Source organism: Lathamus discolor, chromosome 13, assembly GCF_037157495.1.
Source record: "Lathamus discolor isolate bLatDis1 chromosome 13, bLatDis1.hap1, whole genome shotgun sequence".
NCBI classification, from domain to species: Eukaryota; Metazoa; Chordata; class Aves; order Psittaciformes; family Psittacidae; genus Lathamus; species Lathamus discolor.
The window spans coordinates 4,996,626-5,017,277 of record NC_088896.1 but is presented as its reverse complement, the minus strand read 5'-3'; the positions used below and the strand labels follow the sequence as shown (position 1 = coordinate 5,017,277).

General features: G+C 48.0%; 1 long non-coding RNA gene across 1 annotated transcript in view; it reads right to left on the bottom strand.

Moving 5' to 3' along the window:
- Window positions 1–9,746, bottom strand: part of LOC136021584 (uncharacterized) — a 79,369-nt gene extending 69,623 nt beyond the window's left edge. The window contains exons 1-2 of the long non-coding RNA XR_010615835.1: window positions 9,652–9,746; window positions 8,691–8,747 (exon numbers count right to left, since the gene is read on the bottom strand). This is a non-coding gene — a long non-coding RNA (uncharacterized LOC136021584). The remainder of the gene's footprint in view (window positions 1–8,690; window positions 8,748–9,651) is intronic.
- Window positions 9,747–20,652: the final 10,906 nt, after the last annotated feature.

The following is a 20,652-nucleotide window of genomic DNA, read 5'->3' as shown; positions in this document are numbered from 1 at the left end:
AGGTCTTAAAAATACATAAAATACTAGAAGGATTAAAGTCTGGTTTATAGGTACCATGACAGGGGGAACAGTCATTTCTATATTGTTTAGATGGTTCAGATACAACGTACGTTTTATTGCTATTTTTAATAGGCATTATGAGTGAAAATGGATTTTTAAGCAGGATTTTCCATACAAGTAAAAAGCCATTTTTCAGCAGCCTGAAAGGTTGTTTGGTTTCTCTCCCCACACACATCAAAACACTAATTGGGTATTATAGATGAAGGCGAGGTTCAAACCTGAGCTGAGCAGAGGTTGGGGTTATACAAACTTGGAGACAGTTGGCGATATCAGAACAGTGCCACGAAACTCCAGGAAAGTTCATGCAATGGGAGCCATTTGGAGTCCTTCAACAGCAAGAAGCGGCAAAGGACATGCTCGGGTTTATACATATTCTAGATGGAGACCTAGCAGATGCCATAACCTGAAGCCACAGCCATGCACTAACAGCCTGTCGTGGTTTAAACCAATCCACACAGGTCGTCCACTCACTCCCCCCCCCCCGACCCTCCCCACTCCCAGAGGGATGGGGAGGAGAATCAGGAGAATGTAACTCCCAGGGGTTGAGATAAGAACAGCCCAGTAACTAAGGTATAACACAAACCACTGCTGCTACCACCAATGATAATATTGATAAGAGAAAATAACAAGAGAATACGATACCACCGCCAAACGAGTTCGACCCCCCCGAAGACAGAGAGCCTGCCCTTCCGGGTAACTCCCAGTTACCTCTCCGGGCATGACGTGCTGTGCTATGGAATACCTCTTTGGCTAGCTTGGGTCAGGTGTCCTGTCTCTGCTTCCTCCTGGCCTCCCTCGTCCCCAGCAGAGCATGAGACTCACAGAGTCCTTGGCCAGAATAAACATTACTTAGCTACAATTAAAAACAATCGGTGTTATCAGCTCTCTGCCCAGGCTGGAAGTCAAAACACAGAGCTTGCACCAGCTACTAAGAAGGAGCAAAACGGCTCCTGGTAAACCCAGGACACAGCCTTACCTCTGAATATCATATCCGATTCTACCCATAGCCATCTCTTCTCACCCCAGCACGCTTTAGGTTTTCCAACCCTCTCTATCTCTTCCTCACTTATAGTGCATTTACATCTCCATGGCCCACACTATTCCTTCCCCAGCCCTTCAATTCCCCTCTCTACAGGGCTTTCTCCCTGCTACTCTACACCCCAAAGGCATCCCTGTGGGCTCCCAGTAAATGCCAAGTTCTCCAAAGTGAAGAGAAGTTTTTAAGCAACCAGAAGAGCCGATTTACAAGTCATCATCTCCCTCCGTTGTCATCTATCCCTCCCAGCTGCTCCAGCAAACAGCCCTTGTTGGTTGTGCTTTATCTTCGTGGTGCTCATTTAGCAGCCACATTCAGTATCTCTCCCCAAAATTACTCTCATTTCATTTCCCATGGGAATCTGTTGACTGTTTGCAGGAGTTCCAAACAGCAGCACTTCCACATAGCTCATGAGCACTTCATAACATATCTGTTGGGCACTGATGGGAAAGTTGCATCCGAACCCTTAACTCCACAGCTCCAGGAAGTTCAGCTCACACAAAGAATCCACTTGTTAAAATCTGCCCTAAGGAGAGGGATTGGAGGAAAGGATCAGGATTCACATTGCCAAAATGCCCCACATGTCAACTGCCAGCCTAAGCTAATCCAAAATCAAACAGAGCTCATTCTATTTCTAATACAACCTCCTGATGGGTTCCCTCCATTGGGCCACAAGACAGCCCCAGTTCCTCACCACAGCACTGGGCCCGGATCCAGCTCAGGTTTCCAATTCCCATTGAAATACCTGCATGATCCTGAGCTTTGTTATTTTAGCTTAAGCTGCACAGATTGTACAATCAGCTGTGCAAGACCCTTTTCCAAATCCTATTCACCAGCACCTGAAACTGGCTCTCGATCAAAACACAACCCAAGCCCACTTACTTTTACACTGCCTTCCTCAGCAGACAGCCAACACTCCCCTCTTCAAAAGCCATTTAATCCTTCTCCAATTCTAAGCTTAACCCAACATTTCTTCACTTAAAAGAATTAAACACATAGAAGACTCGTACTAACTGAATAAGGCTGTGCCTACCTCAAAACTGTTCAGGCACCCAGCCTTGAACACAAGCTTAAGACAAGCCTGGCAATGCTATCATGGAAATTCCTCTGTTGAGACACACCTGCAGGATACAGGCTGAAAGGAAAGGGAATTTATTCATTTGTCCTAACAGTTCTCTCCAAGCCAACAAGCAAAGAGCATTCTGTTAGGATAGATTAGGTGGTACTGTGGCTGAAAAGAATAAACTCAGTACTTCATTCCCACACGACTGCTTTTATAACATATATGTATTTTCTCAAATAAGGACAGATATCTACAGACAACATTGTCTAGAGAGGGGAAGAAATAGGTTAGCACACAACAACGTATGCTAAACAACAACTATGTGCCTTGAAAGCACATGTGAGCATAAAGAGTTCTGCACTAATCTAGACACAGGAGAGAACTGAGGATGCGAGAGGAGGCAGGGTGTGTACAGTAGTATTTCATTCACCATTCAGTCCATCCAGGGCATTTACAGGCACACATCATTTGACAAGCTCCCTGCCAGAGCTCTTAATCCAAGGGCTCACTGACCAGCCAATTCCCCCAGTTGGGATTGCCCAGCCAGACACCTGAAAGGGGCCCAAAGCTCCAAGAGCTCAGTGCTTTGCAATAAACAGCCCCCTCTGAAATGTGTTGAATGAGGCATCAAAGCTGAAGCACACAACAGCACTCATTGCTTGTGAAAATCTAAGCTGTGGTGCCTGCAAACACTTAAGCACATGTATAACAGAGTCCTCCTGTTGGCTCTGTGGTTGGCCTTGCTTGCATATGCTGGGAAGTTGCTGCAAATGTACATGCTTGGGATGGATGAGTGCTATCGATAACAATAATATTGAGATCATACATAGCCTGTGGCATGCTGGAGAGAGATAATTATAAAGGAAGGTGAGTCAGGAGGCAATAAGCACCTCCCTCTTTCAGAAAGAGTAAATTTCACCCTGAAAATACAGCATAGTGAAAAACAGAGGAAGTAAATGAGTCCTGAATGAATTACATATATATATATACATATATATACACATGCAGAAGACCTGCAGTCATTATGTGCAGCTCTGGAGAAATCACATCACTGCCCAGTGGTGAAAATACACACCCTAAAGGCAAATACTGTGAAACCCAAGCAAGAGTAGCACTAAGTCTTAAGATGCACCATGTATACACCCTGCCCTGCTGCAATACCCTGTCTGCACCATTTCAGCTGAAGCAGAGAGGGAACAGGCAGATTCAGACACAGTTCTTGGCCAACAGCATGAATGATTCTAATGCTGGTGAGCCCATCACACAGATCACAGAAATCATCCTCCTTTCACTTCAAATTCCTACAGTTATGAAACAGCTTAAAAGCAGAATGATGCATAGCAAAGGTGAATGCCATCTCCCATTTGATTTTTCTCATTATACAAAAAAGGTCCTTTTAGAGGAACTAAGGCATGATGCATCTAAAACAGCACCTTTGAAACCAAATTTGCCATCATCACCAGATGCACAACCAGGGCTGGAACAGGTATTAACACAAAAACACCAGGGGAAAAGTCCTTAGAACATCCTCTCGTGAGCAGAACAGATGGACCAGACACAAGAAGGATATTTCCCACCTTGCAAAACCTTCATGAGAAAGAATTGTCTTGTTTGTGGCCATTTTTACTGCCTCCTTGTAATAAACAGGAGGAAAGCTCCCAACTGCCACTAAAGCCAACAGATTTGCCCCAAAATACAAAAGACGGTGCATAAGAAACAGAGCATCAGCCCTGGGCAACAGCCACTGGATCACTTCGCCTCCCTCCCAGACTTAAAGCCCTCACAGTAAGATGAAATCATCCGGAGGCGGATACATCCCCCCATAGCTAAGACCTTAGAAAGATGCTACAGCAGAAATGTCCACCCTCATAAGCAGAAAAAGGTCACTAGGATTCCTTGTGCCTTATTCAGGCACTTACCTTCAGACAACTAAGGCTTTCTCCAACCAGATCAAGAGCAAACCTTAATACATCTTAGCAAGGAGTGAACAGCCTTCCACAGAGTCCTGTGCCTCTGCACTAAAAAGGAAGCCTGCAAACCAGGCAGCAATTTCTACATGGCTAAGATCAGGTGCACTGAAGTCCTTCCAAAATGATTAAAGTTACCAAAATCAAGTGTTCTCTGCAGACATGTTACTGCAAACATGCCTCCACAACAACTCTTTCTGGTCTTTGCTCTGCAGCATCTGGTTCTGGCCACTGCGAGCAGCAAGTGCTAGACTCTGTGGAAATCAGATTTGACCAAGCATGGGAATTCCTATGTACCAATAAGCTATCCTTTGATTTGGGGCATATTTCAGATTAAAGTTCCAAGGAGCTACAAGGGGAGAGGGAATTCTCCCTTTCAGTCCCGAGAGCTGCACTGATTTATTGTTTCTGGCACCATACAGTGCATTGTTTGGTTGAGATTGGCTGTTAAAATCCATACTTATGAAACGCAATATTCCTCTGGAAATGTCCCATTCTGATTCTTTTTTAAAATGGTATTTTTATTCAGAGGAAAGGGGCAGGAATGGTGGAATTAGCCTAGTAATGGTGTTCTAAACCATTTCAGCAGGGACACTCAGGTAGACAAATATTTTACTTCCATTTGAATACTTATTTAACCAAAGCCAAGCTGAGATCCTTGTGAGAATTCTGCAGGATAATTAAGGAGAGATGGCTGTACCTTTGCCTAATAATTTAAAGGCAAATACGCCGAAGGACTGGAGAGCACGGCTCATTCTTCAGTGTCCTCTCACATTAGCACTGCTCAATAGCTAAATGAGGGATCATCTGAACTCCAGTCAGAGGTTGATGGCCACTGGCTCACAAGAGACCTTGGCACATTACACAGGCATGGGGCCATCAAAAAGTAACTGTAGAGGTTGGCAGAATGGTGCAAAACCAGAGTTTTCCAGCGCTGTGTGCCATACCTGCATCCTGGCTCATCACCTGCAAATCATGCTCATCGCTAAGTTATTCATAACTCCCTGATTTCATTCCCAGAGACCAGATCTTCCGCTCACGCTGATGGGTGTCACTTCACTGCAGTTAAAAGAGGGGAATCAAACCGGCCACAGGTGAGATCCAGTCCTCTGCTTGCCAACAGCAACCGCTCTCTGGGAAATCCAGGCAGGACTTTGCAGTGTGAATAAAAGGCAATTTTTAGGAATTGGACACATTTCCCTTTGGAAAGATTGACCCCGTTTCCCAGAGGCCTCCATCCTCACACTGTGATGGAGCAATCACAGCTGGAAATCACTTGAGCTAAGGACAAGCAGAGAGCAGCAGCAGCCTGCTCTAAACGCGAGCTTGCTTTTGCTTCTCCAACACTACAGCCTCTACCAAAGTACTTTCAGAAGGCAGAGAAATGTCCCCCCACTCTGCGAACAGCGCTGAGAACAGGTCGCTATGCCCCGAGCTGTGGGCAGCAGCGCTGCGCTCCCCTGCAGCCCTGGGGCTGGTGACAGCTCGGAGCCCAGGGACACTGCCACCAGGCTTCAGACAGAGCAAGCGTGAGCCTCTTCTGACACCTAGTGCCCAGAGTGCTCAGAGCCTGCGACAGGGCAGCACCAGCCTCCAACGCATCAGGCTGGGAGCATCCCCCGTCCCTTGCGCAGCATCCTGCCAGCCACAGGCACCAGTGACACAGGCAAACCACCTCACCTTACTTTGCTGTGCTTCAGGTTTGCAGGAGGGTCAACCCAAACAAGTGCTTCAGGCCACTCAGAACAGCACCCATAGAGCATCTGGTTAAACATGACAAGGCCACAGAAGTGAGCTTTGATTTTAGCAGGATCCAGGAATGCACCTTTTCCTTATCACTCTTACAGGATTCTCCGGGTATACTTAATGGAAATGTTCCTGGAATCACATTACTATGAAAAAGTGTGATCCCAGAAACATTTGCATGAGACAATAGTCTGTAGCTCTGCAGCATCCAAATCCAGATGTTTCTGGTGAGAAAGAAATAGATGACCTGAGAATTAAACCCAGGCCCCTTGGCTCCCCTCCAGATGCTCTACCAGCTGCTCACACCAAGTCCCCTCTGGTCAATTACTTTACTTGATGCTTCTAATCAACAATATTATATATGTGATGCTATAAACTTTTGTATTTAATATTAGCTCATAACTCAGCATCCAAAACCAGATGTTTTTGGTGAGAAAGAAATTGATGACTTATCAGAGGACTGAACCCAGGCCCCCTGGCTCCCTTCCAGGCAGTCTACCAGCTGAGCTGCAAAGCTAACCAGTTACCTCCCGCTCCCCCCACACCGCTGCTACTCATGAAAGGAAAGGATCCCACATCTCCCAATGCAGTGTGCAGGAATATGTGAAAGATGGTTTTATAAACACTTGTAAAACAGCATAACGCAACGTTGCTTTGAGTCAGAGAACACACTTCTTCCCAGAGAAGGGCTGTGCAGACAAGCTCCTTGCTTTCTGAAGAGCTGAAGGCTCACATACGACTGCATGCAGAAGCAGCATAATAGATGACTAATTTACACCTGAACTTCTCCAGCTTCCCCATGCTCTGTTGGAGATGATTATGAGATGCTCTCTGCAAAGCTGCCTTCAGGACAGCTCACAGGGTTATACAATGGAGCACAATGCATATGTTAAAGGAGTTAAAACTGTTTTCTGCAGGGCTGAAAGGTGGAATGCAGTCATTTCTGATTTATGGATCTTTTATGTTCCAACCACACAAAATAGTCAAGTGCTTTACTTCAAACCTGTAGTAGATGCATTGAGTTCACTGCAACTACTCCCATGTCTGAAGTTAAGCACATTATTTAGGTGCAGTACTGTACAAAGCTTTACCTGTGGAACCCAGAGCAGGGCAAAGTACTGTCCTGCTATTGCTTAACTACTCAGGATGCTGTATTACAGAATCACATATTTATTTAGTAAAGGACAGAGCATCAGTTATATTTGTAGGGTTTTGTTCTTAAATTATAGCTGTGGAAGATATGATGAAAAGCAAGTCTCATGAAAACCCAAAGCCCCCCTGTCTTAAAGAGCTTTATTTAGGATTAGCAACAACATCCGCTACAGAGAGCATCGAGATCTACAAATATTTGCCCACAGTTGTCAGAAACAACTGTTAAAATATTATTGCGACTGAAAGGAATCTGAAAGTCAAACCTGCATGCTAAGAAAACCCATTAGGGACTGTTTTCCAGAGGGGCAATTCCAGCTTCTCTAACCAAGGAAGACAGTTTGCCTTTTCCAGAGAGAAAGTACCTTTCAGGAAAAGAAAACACGACTGCAAACATACAGGAAACTGGCAGAGAATTCAGTTCTTGTTAGTTAATTTGACTCTATTTTAAGACCAAGGACTTGCCTTAATTATAACAATGTTGTGATTTTGCAGACTTCAGTAAGATGCAGTGTTCATTTGCCGGGGCATCTCACCAAATTAAAGGATGCAAAAGTTGGGATAGATCTTACAGCTGCTGTAAAAACAAATCGCATCCTCAGTGAAACACATTGCTAAATTTGGCTCTGCTCTACTCTGAAGATTCAGCATCCTCTTGCCAACGTTTTCACTGTAATCAAAGCAGCTGAAATCAAAGCTCAAATAAAACACTCTGACTAAACTGCAGTGGCATAAATAACTTCCCATTCAAGAACAGATACCTGAAACAGTACAATGCCACCAAGACATCTTTCACCAAAGAATCTCACATCTCTCCGGTCAAATTACTTCCCCAGATAGCTTCAAGCTATTTGGGAGGATATGTTATACCAAGGCTGTTTAGCGTGAAGAGTAGGAAAAGGGAATCTGCATGGTGGGAGGTGGCAAAGAAAAGGAGAAACAAAGACAGAAAAAACAGGCTCAGGGAGATTAAAGGGCCAGAAGGGTGGAGACAGACACAGGGGCAGGACCAGCACGTCAAGGGGAAGTCCAGGGCGACCGCATCAGCCTTTAAACACTTGGTCCTCATTTAGAGGTCTGAGTGCTACAATACCCATCACCTGTGATAACTGGGACTTACATAAGTGCAAGAAGCTCTCTGGGGCCCCTGAAATACCCAAGCACATCTATGTGAGGAGCAACCAAAGGGATGAATTGTAAGTGCTGTTTTCCACTGAGTGCTCCCATCTTTCCTCTCATTCAGCTGGCACAGCAGCATGCCATGCAGCAGGACTCAGGCACCATCTTTCCTCTCCACCCACATACCAAAAGGCAAGACAAGGGGTGAGAACCTGCATCCTGCAACAGCCCAAAGACATGCAAACCAACATGACCCGGTATCACCCAGACCATGCTGCTGCCTTCCAAGCCCAAAAGAAATAATCCAAAGCCAGATGGCAAGAAACACTGCTCTTCCTTGAGATCAAGGTGTGTGCAGGAAGGGCTAAGTGCAAACCAGAAACAAGCAAAGTCATCAATAAGCTGAGAGAGAATGGTGTTTCTTATTTCCTCATTAGGTGACTGCATTTTCAATACCAACACAGCCTGTCTTTAATTAATCACAATTGCATCGAGCCCGAACTTGCAACTCAGAGATCCACACTGCCCCACACCCCTTTCACAAGCCTACCTTGACTCCCAGCTCATCCAGGGCTTCAGAGTGCACATTCCAGGTCTTGAACCAGATCTGAAAGCAAAATGAGCGCGTTTGATTTTTAGAAACTGAACCTTTCCAAGGGTTTGAGCAGTTTTTGCATAATAAACTGATACAAAACACTTCTCTCAACACTATAACTCATTTTCACAGATAGATTTTAGAGCATTGACACATACTTCCCTTAGAGCCTCCTCTCCTCCTCCCAGTCTGTTGTCTGAGGATACAATACGGACCAAGCCATCAACTGTGCTTGTGGCTCCATATATTTTGTTTTAATCATTCACAGCCAGGACACTGTCCAAGAAAGAGCAGCTGGAAGCACAGCTGCAAAGCTCTCACTAATGTGACACCACATAATCACACTTGAGAGCAGAACAGTTCTTCGGAGGAGGAAATCACTTCAGGAGATGGACTGCAATGGAGCAGGGCTCCACCAGCCTCCTGGGAGGGCTTTTGTGCTTGGTACCAACATGCAAACCCCTTTACCCAGACGAATGCACTGAAGTGACAGGGGTATTTCCACCACCACATAACCAGAACACCGGTACAAAGCTGCAAGGCAGGCAGCAGGTCTTCAAAGGGCACATCTGCTGCCAGCCCAAGTGGAGTTAGTGCAGAGCTGCCAAAGATTTACCTAGAATTAAGCTGGCCAAGGAAATCCCTTTGTGTAGGAGCCACTGACACACAAAACCAGGACAGTTCCTTTCACCCAGACCCATGCCCAAGACTTGCGACCTGCAAACCTCACCGCTTCCTTGAGTCCGCAAGGAAAACACAGTTTTCTTGAGGAAAACTATGCCTGCACATGGCTTACACAGGTGTAGTTATCCAGAGTCTCTGTATTTACTTTCAACCAGCCCCTAAGGGACAGAAAGGACAACCAAGAAACCCAGGCTCTTTGCATCCTTTAGGAAGAAACGGAGGACAGCAGTACCTGGGTCTCAGACCAGCGTTTAGCTGGAATTTCACCATGGAAAGAGCCACGGGCAGACCGAGTCGGGACAAACAAAGGGATCCCCCCATCCCTACCTGCTGTTTTGGGAAGAGGGAAGAACCATTCCCGCCCCTTCCTTTAAAAGCACTGATTGACGTGCTGGTCAAGCTGCCCCTTAACCCCTTCCTGGCTGGTCGGGAGCCCTGGCAGCACACTTTGGGATGCTCCCAAGGGCAGGTAAAGGCAGATCCTCCATACTGCGCTCTTTGGGATACGGTCCTGGCTGGTATAGCCCGAGTTCAGAGGTGCTGTGTGCTGCAAGTTGAGGGATTTGAGCTGAATTCTCCCCACAGCTGAAGCTGTCTGTGGTTTTATATGAGCCATCCTTAATGTGGGAGAGGGAGGATTTTAAAGAGTGGATGTCTGAGGACCCCTCCCAGCCTAACATTTCATACAGTATCTGTAAAAAATGAAGGAAACTGCAGAACAAGGACCCAGGGACAAAGTTAGGGCCCAGGCAGGCGGCTTTAGTTCATAGCATTACACACATATGGAGCAACCGGAATAACCCCTGGAGTACCTGAACATCAGTCAGTGCGTGACACCCCACGCTGTGAGGGCATAACAAGTGGTACCTGTTGGGTGCAGCAGAGCCAGAGGGTGACAGCATCCCTGAGCATGAGAAGGACAGAGCCCAGGGCATGTGACAAGGGGACAAACCAGCACTAAACCGGTCCCTAAATCCTACATTGCTGAGGCAGGCAATAGACTCCCCAGGGAATCAGCACCCCAGCTGCAGAGCTTTCTGCAGCACCTCCCTTGGAGAAGGGAGACACAGGGGCACCCTATGGAGGCAAATGGAAAACACACGTTTCATGTTGGAAGGATATCGCTTATCCCTCTATGGCTCTTCTAAGTGGTTTTGAGGTGCCTGAATAGGATGCTCGTAGGACAGTCTGTCTGTTGCTCCCTCCATGTGAGATGAGCCCAGGTTGCACTAAGAGCACCTGGAATTCTACCGGGACACTGGCAGGACAAGGAGGTGCAGTTGCAATCAGCTCATTTACCTAATCCACAGTCTCAGCCATGCTGCAGCTTAATACCTGACAACAAGAACAGAAGACAGCAGATTAATTACAACAAGATAAGAGGGATGTGCTTCAGTTCACTGTTTCCCAAATGAAAAGAGCAAACACTGCTAGGATTACTGGCTTGGCTTATCAGGAGAACAAGGGAAAACAAGGTAAAAGTTAACCTAAGTGGGAATAAAAGCCTCCTCTGTCAGCCTGTCCTGAGGACCATATGTGGTATAGAATGGAGGGGGACAGGGAGAAGAGGACGATGTGCAGTGCAAGCCCTGAAGACGGTTTCAGCCCTGTTATCCCCAGTGCTTCTGGCTAGCACCATTCCCACAAGACTGTGGCCTCTTTTCCTGCTTCCGCAGTGAAATAGGACTTGATTTTAAAGTTATTCCACATTCCAACAGGGATGATGCAGCCTTTCTCAGCAAAGGTTTCTGTATCGCCAGGTGAAGTATCTGTAAGCAAAGAGACAAGATGCCTATGAGATACCATTTCTTTTCCATTACTGCTTCTTTCAACATGGGGTGAGAAGCTGAACTAGAGACAGAAAGGGCAGAGCAAAGCACGGGCCTGTGGAGGAGCAGAAGGAAGAACACTGAAGCCTCTACAACAAGCAGACTAAAGCATCTTTCTCCATGATCCTTTATCTCAGCACATTGCTCAAAGGTACCAGAGCGCAAACCTCAATTCATGGGCACGGCAAATGTGCACAACAGGGCTGTCTCTGTGGCCAGAGGGGGAAACAGAGCCTGGCTGCAGGCAGAGCCCTGTGCTCAGTGTCCCTTGCCAGCCTGTGCATCAGTGAGACAGCTCCCTGTGCTCTGCCACCACCGTTCCTTTCAATTTGTTTAAAAGCACATTTCTTTCTTGGAAGCTTCTGAACATCAGATGGAACTAATTAAAACCAGGAGGGCTCAGGGGAGCCGGGGGGGAAGAGGGAGACATGCAATTTGGTTTCCACTTCAAAGTGGTTTAGCGAAATAAAAGCACTCAGGCACTCTAACGCAAGTGCATGCCCATGGGGAGAGGAGAGAAGGGGATACTGAGTGCTCTCAAGTGGCCACTTTCCCCCCGACTTTTGCTCACCAGGCTCAAGCAAGCGGTGTTTGGATGCTGTGCCAGCTGGTTACTGAGGGCATCAGAAGCTAATTGCAGCGATTCCTCCTGTGCCCTTGCATTCATCTTGCAGAGCGGGTGGCACTGCATGGGGAAGAGATGGCAGCCGTGCCATTAGGGGCACTGCTCACACCATCCTGCCCGTGTCCATAGTGTCAGACAAGACAGAGCTGCCTCTGTGGGGTTTCTGGGCACTGACCCCTTCAGGGTGACTCGAGTCCCCCCACCCCTGATACTCCTCATGGGTGCCCTGAATCCACCACACCCAGCTCCAGGGCCACCAGTGCTATGAGGAGGTTGGTGCCAGGGAGCCACAGTGCCCATGATCCTTTACCTCTCTAGACAGGCGTTTTAAACCCTAGTCTAAACCCCACGTTAAAGCAGGGGCTTGCACCAGACCAGGCTGGCCAGCAGCTGTGGGGCTGCATGATCACCATCCACAGCTGACAAGGACTGATGGCGGCTATTCCCACCCCATGCCACATCTGAGCTCCCTCCTCTCTCTTATTTGTTCACTCCTTGTGAGCATCCCAGCCTGTGTGATGGTTTATACAGCAGGAGCACTTGGATCCACAGCTCATGTGGCACAGGTCTGCAGGGACCAGTTCAACCAGTGACCTGGGGTGGGATGCTGACTCTGACTACAGTCCCTTGAGCCAGCCAATGTCCTGTCCTCCTGCACCCACTTTTGTTTGTCCTCCCCTCATTTGTGTGGTGAGGGAATGGAAGGGGAAGGAATCAATAAAAGTTAATTCCAAAAATAAATAAGGAATGAATTGGCAGCTTTGCAAGTGGCAACCGATAAAGTGCCCCGTGATGGCCCCATAACACATCTCTCCACACACCATTTATCACCAAGCCAGGATGTCTTAGCATCATGCTTCATTTACTCAATATTAAAAGACATAAACCCTGCCTTGCAAACTTGGGAAGAAGGGTTTCTCTTACAAGCTTTTAGTGCATCTGATGCCTGTGCTTGGGATGAGCCATTGGGATGGGGCACTGAGGGGTTTAGGCTCCCTAATGGCACCTGATGTTTGGTTGCAAAGCCTGAGGAGCTCTGGAGACCTGACCACCTCGTGCCTGGGTGACTGGGAAAGAGCCATTAGACTCGCTGCTGCATCTGATGCCCTCAGCAGCCTCCAGCTGCTGCAGCCCCCTTGGATGCACTTGCCTGCGGCTCCGGCTTGCTGAGGCTGAAGCACTGCAGCCGCTGCTGGGTGAAGGGAAGCTTTCTCCATCCCCTGTCTGCCACAGAGAGCTATTGTGAGCAACCAATTACAGCCCTGTCGGAGCCTCCTTGGCTGCAGCACAAGAAGTGAGGATGCTGGCCCTTGAGTAAAGCTGACTGCGTTTTATTCAGTTGCTTTTCTTTATAAGAGTTCGTAATGCACTGCCCAAGACATAGTACAAGCTCTGTATAAGACATGAATAACATCCACTCATGTGACTGTTTGTACAACCGAGGGCATTACAGGTCAGGCTGAGAAGTGTTGTAAGAATGATGCAAGGACCCCAGCCTAGACAAGCAGGGAGCATGGTGAAGTAAGATAAAGAGGCATTCACAGGGCTGTGTGGGGTCCAGTACATAGTAGCTGAAGGCCCAATAGGTCACAATTCCAATGCATGCTTTTGGGGCAACCCATGGGGAAAGGTGGCTTTTTTCCGGCTGCACATAATGTCATTATCAAACTCACCTTTGAGAGTGAGACCCCCATCAGCCCTGCAGAGACAATGAGGGTGACTCATGGAGAAGAAGCCAAAAGGAATAACATGAGACACATGGCAGGGAAAACAGCTGGACCATCTCCGAAAGCCTGGCTGCCACATCTTGTGCTTTGATGTCCCTGTCCCTGCTCTATCCCCTCACATTCACCGCCTCACTGTGCACCTTCACATCCTCAATGCAGTGACTGGGTTCTTGGCTCCCCAGGTACTCAGCTGCTCCTAATTCACCTCCTTGGCATCAAGCACCCTAAAGAGAAAAAGCCACTGAAGACAAATCTGAGGGTGGGTTTATTCCAGCTGTTGACAAAAAGTCCACATCAGGTGGCAGTTGTTTTGCTTGTAACTCAATGAGGAGAGGAGGAAGAAGCAGCTCTCCCCTTTCTCTGCTGACACTTTCCAGTGCACACACTTTGGAGGTAGCATTTCAGCAAATGAAAAGCCCAACAGCAATACTCACAGTGCAGCACAGGGGCTGTTTTCCTTTAGTTCTCATCCCTGGGACCCAGTGCTGCTGGCTGGCAATTGTACAGACCTGCACTCCTCACTTCTTTCCTCCCTAGCTCAGTCCATCAGGTCCTGCTGCTACCCTGCACATCCACCCTGACTCTCTGCATCCAGTCCCCTGCTTTCCCTTCCCTCAGCATTTCTACACACAGCAGTGTTGTTCTGGTAACCCAATCCACCCCAGCAAAAACAGCTTGGCTTTGGGGGGGTGCGGGTCTTCTCCTTAATTTATGTAGGGTCACCCTTATAATTGTAGCCCTCTTTTTATCCCTTCCTCCATATAAATCATGTATATGACATCTTAGCGGAACGCCAACAAATTGAGCATGATGTTCTTATCACCAGCTTAATAATTTAATTCAAAAGGGCTTTGCATCACTGCACACCGAGATCAAGAGGAAGTAACATAAGGCCATTGCTGTGCGGCAGAGCTCCTCCAAGCTGGGCCAGCATGTCACACAGCTCTGCATTCCTGGGCTCTTTGTCTTTCCTTTAAAGGTTTAGTTGCACTCTGGGAAGAGCCGGTGCCCCAGCAGAAGCTGTTCAGCCAAGAAGTGGAGCTAATGGGCTCTGCAGTGCTGAATGCTGTTGAAATGCCCATGAAAGTCAAGAAAATGGCATTTTAAAGCAATACCAGAGAGAGAACAGCCTTTGCACACAGTGCCCAGGCTTTGCCGTGCAGGTATGGAAGGTGATGAGCAGAGCAGGAGGGAAGAATCAGATTGCGTCTGAGTCTTTCTGTCTCACACTGGGCGATACGTATTCAACCCAGAGTGATGCTTTACCTCCCGTTTGCAGGCACAGGGCTGAGAGATGGTCACAAGAAAACCAAACCAAACGGCAGGAGGTTTGTTTTCAGGAGATGAAATCTGCCCATCTTTGATCTCTTCCTGTGCTCACCATTTCTGGTCAGAGACTGAGGAAAAAGAACAAAGCTAAACCAGGAGGGGTTTTGGAACAGAGACAGGCAGAGCCATGTGTGGAGGCACACACAGAGCTGCACGGTGCAGTCGTATCAGCACACCCCATCTCACACATGGCAGTGTGTGTATCTGCAGGTGTTTGCCCTGGTGCCAAACACCCTGCAAGCCCCAGCTACCTCCCTGGCCAGGTCTGTGCCAGCTCCCAGTCTACCGGCAGTCCCACACCACAGGCTTCCAGCTGAACAAGCGAGGCTCAAGCTATCAGTGCTGACAGGCACTGAAACAGGCACGAGAGCAGCTCAGCAGCAGCCAAAAGGGCATGATAAAGAGATACGGCTCTCCCAGCATAGCTGCAGTTAGGAGCGGATAGCATGTGTGTCTGTGCATGCTCCAAGGGATGCTCCATGTGCCCTGCTTCCCTTAAGCATCGTTGCTGGAGGTGAAGTGACCTACAGATGGAAATGAGATGGATTTGATTGATCACTTGGTGGGAGCTGGGCTATGAAAGTAGAAGCCCCACCAGCATGGCTGTCAGCAAAGCCGGATCTGGGCATCTGCTGGGTAAAATGGTCCAATCAATAAAATAAGATCAGTTTTTAAACGGCCCTCCTAGCACTGAAAGCACATCAAGAGCTCACAGAAAGCTGCAAGCTCTCCAGCTTACAGCCTTCACCAAACCCAGGTGCCTTCTATCCCCTACCTAACTGCAGCACATGGAGCCAAAGCCTTCCACCCTACAGCCCGGAGTCACTGGGGTGATTTTCCAGCCTGCCCTGAAGGCACACATGCTCTCATGTGTCTCCATGTCTCCTGCAGGAGCTGTGAGCAGGCAGGGAAGAGAGCCCATCTCACATCCAAGCATTCACAGTTTACATTTCTTGAGCCACTCGGCCTCCTGGGCAGCAGCACGTCACCCACAGTGTGTGGGCCTGGAGGGCTGCTCTGCTGTGATGTGCAGACCACTGATGGTCCATGAACGTCAGCTGGTCCACAGAACAAATGTAATTACAAAGCCACATACTTCCACTTCTGTGCAATGGAAAAGGAGGGTCTGCTCCTCGTTACTTTCTGTGCCCCATTAAAGTGTTTGCAGTTATAAAGAGTACACTATGATTTAATAGAACAATGGAAACATACTTACCTAAGTGTTATGTACTCGAGCATCCCCTTTCCAGCCCATCATTAGGGTTAGAAAGTAGATTTCCTCTCTTTATTACAAAAGGGCTACGTGATCCTTTAAAAAGTTGAGGAATTCTGGGGCTCTGCCTGGAGCAAAGACATCAGTGAAAGAAGGGTAAAGATGTGCCAGGGGTCATGTTAACAATTTCATCACATAACTATTTCAGAGCCATTTGTTCTAAAAGCAGTTTGAGGAATACAGTCGGGCTTCCATCCAAAGGAGAGCTCTGCTGCAATCAGAAGGAGATGTCACCCCACATAGGTCCAGTTCCTCTGCACCCATGCTGGGCTGGAGTTAGCTTGGACATCCTCTGTCTGCCCATCGCACTACACTTTGATCAACTGCAGCCAGTCACTGTTCCACCTTTATTCTTTCTTTTCCTTATCATCTAAGCTACACCTCTCCTTCCACACATTCCTACAGCTACACAAAGTGATCCTCCAGCAAGTTCCCTCTGTACATGCAAACTAACCCATGCCAGGACACAGGCCTGAACACGAACTTGCAATCTATAGAGTTTGATTGTTTATGACATTCCAGACCACAGGTTTTGACCCGTGCCAACCAGCACCCTCCCAAACCATGCCTAGGCACATATGCCAGGAACTGTTTCCAGGGAGCCTATAAGGATGCTGAGGAGGGACTCTTCATCCGGGACTGTAGTGACAGGACAAGGGGTAATGGGTTAAAACTCAAACAGGGGAAGTTTAGATTGGATCTAAGGAGGAAATTCTTTCCTGTTAGGGTGGTGAGGCACTGGAATGGGTTGCCCAGGGAGGCTGTGAGTGCTCCATCCCCGGCAGTGTCCAAGGCCAGGTTGGACAGAGCCTTGGGTGCCCTGGTTTAGTGTGAGGTGTCCCTGCCCATGGCAGGGGGGTTGGAACTGGATGATCTTAAGGTCCTTTCCAACCCAAACCATTCTATGATTCTATTGGGAGCGCAGATACAGCCACCGAGCCCCTGGAGTTGAAGAGCCCTAAAATCATGGAGCTCAGAGTCCACTGTGCATTTTGGCTCTCTGGCAGCCCTCAGACAGGTTGTGCAATGCAAAATAGAAGGGGATCGAGGCCAGCACCTTCCTGGGTGGCTGCAGGAACTTGCTCTCAGCCTTGGAGCTGCGGATGCACTTGAGTCCTGCCATTCCCCAGGCGTAACCACACACCTTGCCCATGTGTTACTGCTGACATGTACCCATGCTACGTGGCAAGCAGAGAGTGGCATGCATTACAAACGAGGTGGAAAAGAAACCAGAACCCACCGCTGGATTCTTGTAGCCCTCTGCTAATTAGGTGAGACATGGTAAGACGAACCCCTGCTATCAGCCAAGCCAAGGGAATGTAAATATTTGCAGGTCTAGGTCACCAGATCCATTATTTACTGCTCTGTCAGATGACTTAAGGCTTGACAGAAGACTTGAGGTTTTGGGGGGGGTTTTGTTGCTTTTTGCTCTGAGCGTCCCTTGATTTCTTGCCAGTTAGGTAACTGGAAAAAGGGAGGGCTGCCTTCAATATCCCGCACATGCGAAACAATGATGCTACTGTGAACTTTGCCCATTAATTCCAGTTTACTGGGTGACACAAGGTGTTGGGTGCTATGAGCCAGAAAGGAACACGAGGCAGCGCTCTCAGCCTCCTGTCCTGCCTTGTTTCCAGAGAGGGAAAAATACAGCCATAGCACCAAGGACATCTGCTACAAAACCAGGCAGATCCCACCCAAAACTTGGCCCTAGAAGCCACAAATTCTCTTTTTCTCTGTTTCAGGAGAAACCTTCAGTTTGTACATTTACACTGGACCCTATCCACAGGATCCCGTTCCCAATTCCTTTGCCAGAAAGCAGGGAAGGGAATGTTTTTGTATTTGAAGGGAATATTTCACATTCAAGGGGAAAAGCTGTATCCATCTTCCCGTATTCCCCAGCCCAGGTTTCAAAGCTGGCTGGCTGTTCAGCATCACGCTGCCAGGGTGGTATCTTTTCACATGTACTGATCAGATGCAAGCATTTCAAAGGTTTATTTTCCCTCTTCCCGGTAATCTGGTTTTGCCCATCGAAGAGGATTGCATCCATCATGGGGCTGGTATTTTCCACTGAGCAGCTCCTATTCCCCCACCACTGCCCACAGCTTCAGGCTTTTCAAAACTGTAAAGGAATTGCTTGAAGTCTTTGCTGTTCCTCTCTGCTTCAGCCCATCTCTGGGGACATAATGTCCAAATCAGGGCTGGACCAGGAAGAAACAACTCTGTAGCTAATGTATCACAGAGGTGAAGCCATATACCTGGTACGCAGCTTCTATAGACCCAGCAGCTCTGTGCCATCATCCAGCTTGGCCTGGGAGACCATGGGGAAAGAAATGCAGTGAAGGGCTCCCTCCTTTAGGGCAAGCTCTAAGAACATCGACTAGTTCCCGTTTGCACTGGGAATGTCTTTACTTTTCTCTCAGAACACAAAAATGAGCATTGCAGCTTCTGATGGGGATGGGGGGACAGACGTTTCCTGCAAAACTTTGGTTTCCAGACACATGTTTGCCCTGACAAAGAGCTTCGAGTTTCATTTTCCCCCTGTGCAGTCCCTGACATCCTCTGCTCCCACCCACAGGCTCCATATGGGTGGATTAAGCTCTTCTGCCCCCAGGAATAGGAAGGGAGGGGAGAAGGAGGCAGCATCAGCTGAGTGGAAGGGATGGAGTAGGAGACCAAAAAGTCATCCTTGAAATCCTCTGTGCTCTGCTTGGTCTTTTCTGTGGGTAAGAAGGGAAGATTGTTGTTTGGGTGCATTGGTGTGGGTTCACAGGGGGGGTGCTGGGGTGCCCTTCCACTGTCCCCCACACTCAGAGCAGCTCACACTGATGGGGTTTTTGTGCTCAGAAAATACCCCAAATCCCAAAGGATTTGCTGGCTTCCCAGCACAGCTCTCCTGACATGGGGAAATGCTGACAGATGCCTTAAACTGCATGGGTCCTGTGTGGCCCCCAGGCTCTGCGCAGCCCTGCCCTGCTACACCAGGGGACTGCCCTCACCCATGGCTTCCTATGGGGTATGAGAGGGGTCACCCCAACCTGGAGACAGCTCAAAACAAGCTGCCACAAACACATAAAGCTGAGTGGGCACAGGAGGCAAAGGAGAGGAGGTGGGGGAGTGTAATTCCATACAGTCTGTAAGAAAGGAGATTAAATGGGGAGTGTGATAATGCTGTAAGTACCTCCAGGGAAACACCATCAAAGGAGAAAGGGGGATTATTCAAATGATCTGGAAATGGTAAAACAAGGAATGCTGGGGCCTGAAGCTACAAATGGGAATATTTCAGGCAAGGCATTAAGAGAAACTGTCTTGGAAAGGAGAGTGATGAGGTGCAGAAATCAGCTATCCCAGCGAGGAGGCAGGGCCTTATCAGAGGCATTTGAAGATGGTGTAAGCAGAAGTCAGAGGAGATGTGGCTGTGACCCAGGTGAAGAAGAGGGGTCAGACCTAAAACAGGGAGTTTGGAGCCCTCTCACCCGGGATGTTCCCATCTCTGGTACCTCACCATCAGTCCTGCAAAGAGCTGCACCCATGTGCTTGTATTAGTGCATTCCCAGGCACCCACCTTCCTCTTCCCATCCTTCCAGCCTGTCTCCATTTTTTTTTTGCATTCATTTCCCTATCCTATGACCGAGGAAAACAAAGGCTGATGGAGCCATGTGCTGACTTTTCTGATCCAGGATAAAATGCCATATAAAATATTCCAGCCAGCTCGCCACTGTGTAACTTGGCAGAGCAGCGTAAGTAGCTAATGAGTAAAGCTGAAGTTGGCTGTGTAATTAAAAGTGATATATTTTTATATAGAAATGATGAGTTTTCCATTCCCAAAGCTGATAAATTTCTCAGGCTAAATTTCTCCAGCTTAGAGCCTTTTGTGGCCACATTTTTACACAGCACTGGGTTTTTTTCCTCTGCTCCCCTCCAAAAAAAATGACCAGTTTTCCCATCTACTTAATGGGCTGTAAATACTTTCCTGCTAAGATGAAAAGTCCATTTGATTTGCATTAAATCTTCATCATTACAAGCTCTCCGTTTTTATGTCCCTGTGTGCCTCTGCAGTCCTTGGTGCCTTTAGACAGCAAAGCACAGGGACAGCACCAGCCCTCTCCCCATCAGCAGCACAGTCACTGCCCTGGCCAGGTCCATGAGGACCCAGCTGGTGTAACTCCACAACTAGGAGTGGGGGAAGTTCTGCTCCAGGCCCACCCTTTGGATACCCTGTTGTCCCCACAGAGCCATAGCCCTGTGCTTGCTTTCCTCTAAAAACCACCCCTGCAAATGAAGAAGGTGATGCTGTCAGCAGCATGAACATGATTATGAAGTGACAACAAGCCTCTTCCAGCTCCACTTCAACTCCATCCTTGCAACCATTTCTCAAGGTATCAGTTTTCTCGTTCTGCTTTAGTCTTCTCTTCCTTCTTACGATCCTTCTATCCAGTGAGGAGACTGGGAG